The following is an 11,052-nucleotide window of genomic DNA, read 5'->3' as shown; positions in this document are numbered from 1 at the left end:
TTTTTATTGACGTTTGCCAGTACTGTGAGCGCCGTGAACGGAATGCGCAGGCGCGATAACTTTCGCTCGATTGATCTGGTCTGGCTGAGGGCAGTGAGTGTGTGTGTGTGTGTGTGTGTAGCGAGCGCCGAGCGCATCGAGTGGAGTGTTGCATTCACTCTGTGCTAATCAGCTTATGGTTGTAGAGCAGAAGAGTGTGAGTGTGGGAGACACTGAGATTGGAGGCTAGATGGCTGGCTGCCCTGTGAACTGACTCCACACCCAGAGGTAAGAGTGGCATGCATTTAACTGGGTGAGGGGGCACCTGGGAACAGTACTGGCTATATAGTGTGTGGGGTTTGTGTAGAATATGGAATGGTGCACTGATCTCAGGGCATATTGTCATTTTTCAGTGCTAGGGCAATGGGGTCCCAAATGGAGGATGTAATAGAACTTTATCAGCAATATACACAGATTCGCCTACTAGTATATATATGTATATATAATTCCCAGCATTGTAACATAATTGCCAGGGAGACTTTGCTGCAGAATAGCTGCATGTAAGCACATTATGCCTAGTACAGTCCAGATGTGCCTTGGTGCACTGCAATCCCCAGCACTATGTGCTTGCTGAGTTTGGGTATCGTTTCATTTATTCTTTTCATAGTGAGAAAACCATTTTATATACACAATCAGAGGCATTACACTATATGGTTGGTCGATATATAAAAATAGAAAAGGGAGAACAATTTTTTGGGACCCTCCCTGGACATTAGGGACTAGTACATCTTTATAGCTGGGGATGGTATAAAGTATTGCTGTTTGGATGTTACATGGAAGGTAATGCAGCCGTTTGAGTGGTTATTGATTACTATTATTTATATCTGTCCAGTGCTATAGAATTGGTGTGTGCTATTAGTTTTTTACATAAGGTCATTATAACCAGTTATCACCTATTATCTTGCTGATGGAATTCTCTGACGATATCAGACTCTATAATATATAAGGTGCATTTATATCCAGTGTGTTGCGATTCTATTTATGTGGCCTCTGGGTCTACAGGTGCCTCGCAACACTACAAAAGTAGGGAGCACCGGTGTATAAGCGCGCTGGGATTAATGGGTGTGGTATGTTAGATAGAATAGACATAGGTCGACTACTATTGGTCGACATGAGGTTTTTAAAAAAAAAATTAAATTTTTTTTGGTGTCATTTTCTTCGTAGAGTGACGGGGAACCACAATTAGTGCACCGTGTCCGCTCGCCATGCTTCGGGCCAGGTGCCTCGCTGCGCTTGGCACTGGTTACCGTTCCCAATTGTCGTCCATGTGGATCGTAAAGTATGAAAAAGTAAAAAAAAATTGAAAAACTCATGTCGACCTAGAAGCCATGTTGACCAATAGTGGTCAACCTAGACACTGTCGACCCAAGTCTTGTCGACCTAGACACCGGATCCCGGGACTTATACAGGAATAATGTAGTGTGATATTTTTAATACAGTCTGATTGGAAAGATGATCTCAGGGAACAGCTTGCTGTTTGGCAGGGTAGGTACGGTACTCTACTTATGTACAAAAGCCCATAGTCTGGCGCCGGCAAGTGGAAACACTATTTGCAGACCTATGTGGTTTTTGTGGCTTTTATTAGTTTGTGTGCCCTTTGCACCTCCCCATCGGAAGTATAAGCAATACACTAAATAATGGTTTGTGGTTTGCAAAAGAAAAAAAAAACCCTCTCTTATCCAGTGTCCAAAAATAACATCTGTTTCTTCTGCACTAAGTGATCACCTCTTTACTTCCTAAAATAACGGTTACGTAGGTTGAACCTGCCATCGTTGCAGGACCTGCAATCTCTCCAGGGCAGGAATAAGTGGCTGGGGAGCCTTGACACTTGCTGTAAACTAATCTGGCTGGCCTGTGCTAGGATCATGTAACTTCTGGCAGGACTGATGGTGTTAAATGGCTAAGTGGTTCAGAGATCAGTGACCACAGTGGGGTATATTTGAGCAACTCTATCTATATCTCTGGATTTTCCTGGTTGCTGTGAGATATGAGGTCAGAATCTCCAGCCATCTGTCTTTCTAGCCCAGATGATGACAGATCCTGGGAAGACTGAGGATTGACCCAAACGCTGATGGATTCATGGAGTCGCCGTTCAAGATTAGGGCAACGCAGTATTTCTAATAACCTATAGGTAATTTCCTATATGTATTTTCAGCTTAATTGATTTATTGGCTGACACATGCCCGCCTGCAATTTTTCTTAATTGCGTTGCTTTATCTTTGTAGATTCAATCTGTGAATTTCTGCTATCAATTTCTGCAAACAGCAGAGCTGCTTGTTTTTATTGCTGTGAAACACAGCACATGGCTGCTCTGTGAATACAGTGGTATTGCATGCAGAGCTCCACCGCGCCGTATCCAAGGGTGATTAAATCAAATGGCCCCCTGAAGATTTGGCAACGCAAGAATCATACAACTTTGCGTCAGTGCCATATACGTCTGGCATACTTAAGGGTCCTACGCACTGGTAGATAACACTGAACGTTCTCGTTTATTAATGAACGAGAACTCGTTCATATCGCTCAGTGTGTAGGCACCAACGATGAACAATGCGCAGCCCCGTGCTCTTTCATCGTTAGTGCCCCGTCGCTTATGCATGCAGGCCAATATGGACAATCTCGTCCATATTAGCATACATTGCTACGGCGCCGTGCCGTAGCAATGTATGCTACGGCACAGCGCCCCCCCCCCCCACCCCCCCGACGCTGGGTCGCTTGTAGTCTGTAGGGGGCATTACACTACATACCTACAGGCTATAGCAGTGGGTTCACTACGATATGCCGGCGGTCGGGCTCCCGGCGACCAGCATACCGGCGCCGGGAGGCCGACCGCCGGCTTACCGACAGTGTGGCGAGCGCAAATGAGCCCCTTGCGGGCTCGCTGCGCTCGCCACGCTACGCGCGCCACACTATTTTATTCTCCCTCCAGGGGGGTCGTGGACCCCCACGAGGGAGAATAAGTGTCGGTATGCCGGCGGTCGGCCTCCCGGCGCCGGTATGCTGGTCGCCGGGAGCCCGACCGCCGGCATACTGAAGACCACCCATAGCAGTGATGGGGAACCTTTGGCACTCCAGCTGTTGTTGAACTACACATCCCAGCATGTCCTGCTACAGTTTTAGCATGGCCAAATACAGCTGGAGTACCAAAGGTTCCTCATCACTGGGCTATACGCACAAAAGGTGCTTTTAAAAAAAAAAAAAAAAAAAATTCATAAGGAAAAATGCATTAACTGTTAAGTTTTATTTCAATAAGAAATGTGTATTAATGCAAGTATAATATTCTTATCTGCATACCATGAAAGAACTGTAGCAAAACTAATTATTTTTTAAATGCACTCACAGAATAATAAAGGCACAATCCATGAGGATAGCACCTATAAGCTTTGGGCATGAATCTGCAAACAGCCAATCAGAAAAGGTTAGCCAATGGTGGCAGCGACAATTGATACTGCTGCGGACTGGCTTATCTGCTTCTCCGTGGGGGGGTCTAACCCTATTCACAATTACTGTATTCCGTTTAGGTTAGACCACACCATCCGTCCCCAACTCCGCCTCTCCAAGCATCAGGTGCCGCCATTGTCACATCTGTATATGGGCACAGAGGTGTCTTTATCTGTCTTCTTGCATGGTATAAATTTGCATATTTTATGGTACGCAAATGTGCGTAAAACTAGCTCTGCATAGACAATTGTTTTAAGCAGTGATTGGGGGACTAGAAGCATTACCTTTATGTAAAAAATTATTTAGATTTTTTTCTTATTCTTCCTGTTAATTAAATCAAGAAAATGATAGCTCAGATTTTTTTCCATGCATACTTTTATTTATTATTATTATTATTATTATAATATATATATTTTTTTTATTATTTACAGGGGGTTATATTTTTCATAATATATTATCTACAAGGTGCCGCAAGTGGCCGTACATAGGGTATATGAAAAGACTGTACAGAGAACAGTACAATACAGTAGACAGGTAACAAATAACACTACAGCTCTCAACACAGCCGCTGATTCAAGGGGTGCAGTGGAAATATTCAGCGTAAGCTGATATTTGTACCCGAGATTTAGATGGTAGTGTGGAAGATGGTGCTGGGGGAGGCGCGAGAAAAGGAGACTTTTAAATATGGGTGTGGAATATACTTAGGCAAAAAATTGATGGTGGATCGGACCTCTGACGTCATATTCCAGATTTTTTGGGGAGATCAGCTATCGTTCTGATGGTTCCCCGGAGACATGAAAGAAATAATAACGTTGACGATGCCAATGTCTAGTACATATGGTCTGATGTAGAGAGTTTTTTTTTTAAACGTGGTGCAATTGGCGTTCCATACTCACAAACTTGAGATGGGAATAGCATATATAAAGGAATCTTTTATGCAATGATTTTGCCTTTTGATATATTGCGTGAGGTGCTTCCTCTAGCAGTGGTGTCGGGAACTCGTACCTTACTTCCACTTTTATGGTGTATAAAACGAGGATAAAGGGATCTTAGCGATGAGGAATTCCTGTAAGTGTTCCTGAAGGTGGTGAAGTTTTGAAGGCAACAGAGGTGCGTACAATTACTCACAATGGATGTGGTAGATTGACTCCCATCATGGTTCCTCTGATGTGAATACGTTCTCCGTCGGCTCTCATAAAAAGATTTAATACAAGCTCTGATGCACATACATTTAAAGAACAACGAACCTGATAGGAAAATGGATAAAAAACCCAAAACACATAAAAAACAATAAATAAATAGTCTTTAAGGGACTATGAATGAAGTTGAGTTTTTGTCTATATAAAGTAATGTTGTTACGATAATATGATGCCCAGCCACTACATGATCAGACAAGTACAGCGGCCTCTGTTGGGACCCTCGCAAGGTTAGTAGGACCACAGGTTGTGTCTATACTGGGATTACTTGGCAATAAAGAATAGTGTGGGCATACTGAATACCAGGTTCAAGCATTGAAGCCCCTGAAAGTGTGGTCCCCATAACAATGGCCCTCATTCCGAGTTGTTCGCTCGCAAGCTGCTTTTAGCAGCATTGCACACGCTAAGCCGCCGCCTACTGGGAGTGAATCTTAGCATCTTAAAATTGCGAACGAAAGATTAGCAATATTGCGATAAGACATCTCTGTGCAGTTTCTGAGTAGCTCGAGACTTACTCTGCCAGTGCGATCAGTTCAGTGCTTGTCGTTCCTGGTTTGACGTCACAAACACACCCAGCGTTCGCCCAGACACTCCTCCGTTTCTCCAGCCACTCCCGCGTTTTTCCCAGAAACGGTAGCGTTTTTTCCCACACGCCCCTAAAACGGCCTGTTTCCGCCCAGAAACACCCACTTCCTGTCAATCACATTACGATCACCAGAACGATGAAAAAACCGTGAGTAATATTCCTAACTGCATAGCAAATTTACTTGGCGCAGTCGCAGTGCGAACATTGCGCATGCGCATTAAGCGGAAAATCGCTGCGATGCAAAGAAAATTACCGAGCGAATAACTCTGAATGACCACCAATATTTTGTCAGGGCCTCCATTGTGCGTGAAGTAGAACGTTTCTCGCCTTCTCTGGCTTACTGAAGCTCCCTCTACTTATTGATCACTCATTACCAATAGGAAGCAGCCTACACTGATCACCAATCGCATGCTTCCTTTTGGTTGCATTGACAGCACCTACAACCGGTTCCCTGGAGGGAGCTTCAGTAAGTGAGTAATTGCAGCATCACTTCTGACAGCAGAACACCCGGCCCAAGCTGTTGGCCCCTCTCTGCCCTCACATTTCAGCACCTTTTCCGTCAACCGTCTTGTCTTATTTCTATGTTTAGTTCTTGTATGGTTATACTGGCTGTCCAGCATGCCATTGTCCCGTGACACTGTATAAATAAACAATGATGATGGTGTTAAATGTTCCTGTCTATAGCTGCCCAGAAACTATAAAATGATCTTTAATTTAAATGTAGAAGTAAAAGAAAGCCTTTTGTGTCCTGCTGGGGGAAAACAGCAAAAATAAAGACATAATAAAATTTAGGGCAACCATCACTGGCTGAAACCCCCCCCCAAAAAACGTGGGCCTCTTGGTATTTGGGGGGGGGTGCAGATTTATCTGAGCTTCATCATGAACAAAGTATACATATATATATTTATTTATAGCTGTTGCTCAGAGGTTTCTGTTTTGCGCACCATTCTCTGTACACTGTAGCGTCATTTGTGCATGAAAATGCCAGAAAATCTGCACTTTCTGAGTCACTGTTACCCCTTTTCTACTGCCGCTAAAACCCGGGTTATTCTAATAAACTGGGTCGTGGCTCAGTGGAAAAGGGTCCCATTGAAAAAAACAAAACACACGGGTCCAGTGACCCGGCAATCCTTCCAGACTTGGTCCCTGGCAAGGACTCGGGTGAGGCTCAGTGTAAAAAGGAAACCAGAGTCCAGTTTACAGCATGGGGAAAGCCAGATTTTCCAGCACTTGGAGATCACTGGGTATTTTCAATTGCAGTCGAAAAGACGTCAGTTTTCGACTTTTTAAGCTCGAACCCTGATTCGACCTATTCAAAGCTATTCGACTTGTCGAAAAGCACGTGGATTGGCGGAATAGCTGCCGATCCACGTGTTGATGTCGAAAACGGGGCCAAATCCGACAGGTTTTGGCCCCCTTTTCGACCATCTCAATCCGACAACAAAATGATGTCGGATTGAGATGGACCCAGAGGAGGCGAGGGGGGGAACCGCAGGGAGACGGGGGAACAGCCAGCGGGCATACAGGGAGATCAGCGCTACAGTAGCGCTGCAGCTGGATGTCACTCACCCGCCCGACCTCACGGCAGCTTCCACCCGGCTCCAGCACGCTACTGGAGCCGGGTGGAAGCTGAACGTGAGGTCGGGCGGCTGAGTGACATCCCGCTGCAGCGCTACTGTAGCGCTGATCTCCTCTGGATGCCGCCGGCTGTCCTCCCGCGGCTCGCCCCCCGTCTCCTCCTCTGGGTCCCATCTAAATTCGACTTGAAAAAGTAGAATTTTAGATGGGATTGAATAGGGGTTGTCGGATCCATTCCGACAAATACATGTCGAAATGGATCCGACTTTAATTGAATATACCCCCATGTCATCTCTAAGTGCCGGCAGAAGAGACACTGCACCTTTGTGCACTGAACAGCGCAGACCCAGGAATAACCCAGGCCGGAGCCGCAGTGGAAACGGGAGATTTTTTATGAACAAGTAACCTGTTCGAAGATTCCTGGCGCAGATAAATTGAAGATATTAATTCAGTTTAATATAGATTGGGCGAACACATCCATATAACAATCTGCAGCTAGAGAAAAAAAGCCTGGTGAGGGCGTAAAGGTTATAAAAACCATATAAAACAAAAAGGTATCACTGCGCTGATCTATTGCCGGGTCGGGATACGGTCATTAGGTCGACATGAACAAGGCCGACATGAGTCTTTCACGGTGCACTAATTGGGGTTCCCCCTTACTTTACGAAGAAAACGACACCAAAAAAGTAACAAAAACTCACGTCGACCCTTTTCCATGTCGACTTTGTTCATGTCGACCTAATGACCATGTCGACCAATAGGGATCGACCTAATGACCCATACCCGCCGGGTCTGACCCAGATTGGAACCATGTTCCAAATCCCTTGTCAGAACTGGAATTTTGGTGGAAAAGTGGCATTAACCTACCCATCTGGCACCAACCAGTATTCCATGGTCAAAGTCACTTCCTGTAGATCACATTTCATCAACATTCTGGGGTTTGCACAACAACTGAACCTCTTGACAATGGGCCTAATTCAGAGTTGATCACAGCAGCAAATTTGTTAGCAGTTGGGCAAACCCATGTGCACTGCAGGGGGGGGGGGGGGGGGGCGGCAGATATAACCTGTGCAGAGAGAGTTAGATTCAGGCGGGGTGTCTTCAAACTGAAATCTAAATTGCAGTGTAAAAATAAAGCGGCCTGTATTTACCCTGCAAAGAAACAAAATAACCCACCCAAATCTAACTCTCTCTGAAAATTATATATAATATGTGTATATGTATGTATTTTTCTAGTAGCATATGTGTGTGTACATATAATATCTGCTGTAGAGGCGTATGGGCCAGCGCTGGTATTATGCTCTGCAGGACTTCTGACCCTCAGTGTCTGCGGTGCTATGTGAGCACAGCTGTAAGAGATTACTTTCTGTGTATGTAGCAGGCAGGTGCCAGTCAGGTCCTCTCCCTGCATGTAGTCCTGTGTCACTGACAGGCTGCTGGGCTGAGCAAATACCCTGCTAGCTGTGTGTGCTTTCATAGTGTCCTCTTATGCTTTGCTTTAGGCAGCCTGGGACCAAGTGCCTTGTTATACTGAAGGCAGAAGTGTCACCAGCAGGCCGCGCGTATTTTAGGCTTACTCTGATCAATCTTAGTGATATCTACATGTGTATACGTGTGTCAGTGTGTTACGTGTCGTTCTTAAATATTTTGTTACAACTCAGAACATATATCCTTACTCACATTTATCTGACGTCCTAGTGGATGCTGGGGACTCCGTAAGGACCATGGGGAATAGCGGCTCCGCAGGAGACTGGGCACAGCTAAGAAAGATTTAGGACTACCTGGTGTGCACTGGCTCCTCCCACTATGACCCTCCTCCAGACCTCAGTTAGATTCTTGTGCCCGGCTGAGCTGGATGCACACTAGGGGCTCTCCTGAGCTCCTAGAGAGAAAGTATATTTTAGGTTTTTTATTTTACAGTGAGATCTGCTGGCAACAGACTCACTGCAGCGAGGGACTAAGGGGAGAAGAAGCGAACCTACCTAACTGGTGGTAGCTTGGGCTTCTTAGGCTACTGGACACCATTAGCTCCAGAGGGATCGACCGCATGGAACCGGCCATTGATGTTCGGTCCCAGAGCCGCGCCGCCGGCCCCCTTACAGAGCCAGAAGCAAGAAGAGTCCGGAAAATCGGCGGCAGAAGACATCAGTCTTCACCAAGGTAGCGCACAGCACTGCAGCTGTGCGCCATTGCTCCTCATACACACTTCACACTCCGGTCACTGAGGGTGCAGGGCGCTGGGGGGGGGGGGCGCCCTGAGCAGCAATAAAAACACCTTGGCTGGCAAATATATCACAATATATAGCCCCAGAGGCTATATATGTGATAAATACCCCTGCCAGAATCCATAAAAAAGCGGGAGAAAAGTCAGCGAAAAAGGGGCGGAGCTATCTCCCTCAGCACACTGGCGCCATTTTCTCTTCACAGTGCAGCTGGAAGACAGCTCCCCAGGCTCTCCCCTGTAGTTTTCAGGCTCAAAGGGTTACAAAGAGAGGGAGGGCACTAAATTTAGGCGCAATATTGTTTATACAAGCAGCTATTGGGGGAAAAATCACTCAGTTATAGTGTTAATCCCTGCATTATATAGCGCTCTGGTGTGTGCTGGCATACTCTCTCTCTGTCTCCCCAAAGGACTTTGTGGGGTCCTGTCCTCAGTCAGAGCATTCCCTGTGTGTGTGCTGTGTGTCGGTACGGCTGTGTCGACATGTGGGATGAGGAAGGTTACGTGGAGGTGGAGCAGAGGCCGATAAATGGGATGTCATCCCCTGTGGGGCCGACACCAGAGTGGATGGATAGGTGGAAGGTATTAACCGACAATGTCAACTCCTTACAAGGCTGGATGACGTAAAACAGCTGTGGGACAGCCGGCTTCTCAGCCCGCGCCTGCCCAGGCGTCTCAAAGGCCATCAGGGGCTCAAAAAAGCGCCCGTTACCTCAGATGGCAGACACAGATGTCGACACGGAGTCTGACTCCAGTGTCGACGAGCTTGAGACATATACACAATCCACTAGGAACATCCGTTACATGATCTCGGCAATGAAAAATGTGTTACGCATTTCTGACATGAACCCAAGTACCACATAAAAAGGGTTTTATTTTTGGGGAGAAAAAGCAGCCAGTGTTTTGTTCCCCCATCAGATGAATGAATGAAGTGTGTAAAGTAGCGTGGGTTCCCCCAATAAGAAACTGGTAATTTCTAAAAAGTTACTGATGGCGTACCCTTTCCCGCCAAAGGATAGGTCACGTTGGGAGATATCCCTTAGGGTGGATAAGGCGCTCACACGTTTGTCAAAAAAGGTGGCACTGCCGTCTTAGGATACGGCCACCTTGAAGGAGCCTGCTGATAAAAAGCAGGAGGCTATCCTGAAGTCTGTATATACACACTCAGGTTATATACTGAGACCTGCAATTGCCTCAGCATAAATAGTGCTGCTGCAGCGGGGTCCGATACCCTGTCAGATAATATTAATACTCTAAGACAGGGATAATAGTTTGCTAACATAGAGCATATTAAAGACGTCGTTTTATATATAAAGGATGCACAGAGGGATATTTGCCGGCTGGCATCCAGAATTAATGCAATGTCCATTCTGCCAGGAGGGTATTAGAAACCCGGCAATGGACAGGTGATACTGCCTATAAAAGGCACATGGAGATTCTGCCTTATAAGGGTGAGGAATTGTTTGGGGATGGTCTCTGGGACCTCGTATCCACAGCAACAGCTGGGAAGAAATTTTTTTTACCTCAGGTTTCCTCACAGCCTAAGAAAGCACCGTATTTTCAGGTACAGTCCTTTCGGCTTCAGAAAAGCAAGCGGGTCAAAGGCGCTTCCTTTCTGCACAGAGACAAGGGAAGAAGGAAAAAGCTGCACCAGCAGCCAGTTCCCAGGATCAAAAATCTTCCCCCGCTTCCTCTGAGTCCACCGCAAGACGTTGGGGCTCCACAGGTGGAGACAGGTGTGGTAGGGGCGCGTCTCGGGAACTTCAGGGACCAGTGGGTTTGCCCACAGGTGGATCCCTAGGTTCTGCAAATAGTATCACAGGGATACAGGCTGGAGTTCGAGGCGACTCCCCCTCGCCGTTACCTCACATCAGCCTTGCCTGCTGCCCTCGGAGAAAGGTAATACTGGCGGCAATTCACAAGCTGTACTTCTAGCAGGTGAAATCAAGGTACCCCTCCTTCAATAAGGCCGGGGTTACTATTCCAAAATGTTG

General features: G+C 46.3%; 1 protein-coding gene across 3 annotated transcripts in view; it reads left to right on the top strand.

Annotated features, from left to right (window-relative positions):
* Positions 1–28: 28 nt before the first annotated feature.
* The window catches only part of LARGE2 (LARGE xylosyl- and glucuronyltransferase 2), a 94,786-nt gene continuing 83,762 nt past the window's right edge, over positions 29–11,052 (top strand). For 2 of the 3 annotated variants that reach the window (XM_063944310.1, XM_063944308.1), the window contains exon 1: positions 29–267. The gene's annotated coding sequence lies outside the window, so the exon portion shown is untranslated. Of the gene's footprint in view, positions 268–2,070; positions 2,171–11,052 lie in introns of those variants that run through there. The other variant, XM_063944309.1, reaches the window with a different exon arrangement.

This window comes from Pseudophryne corroboree, chromosome 11 (assembly GCF_028390025.1).
Source record: "Pseudophryne corroboree isolate aPseCor3 chromosome 11, aPseCor3.hap2, whole genome shotgun sequence".
NCBI classification, from domain to species: domain Eukaryota; kingdom Metazoa; phylum Chordata; class Amphibia; order Anura; family Myobatrachidae; genus Pseudophryne; species Pseudophryne corroboree.
The sequence above is the reverse complement of the archived record's forward strand: the minus strand, read 5'-3'. Positions and strand labels throughout refer to the sequence as shown.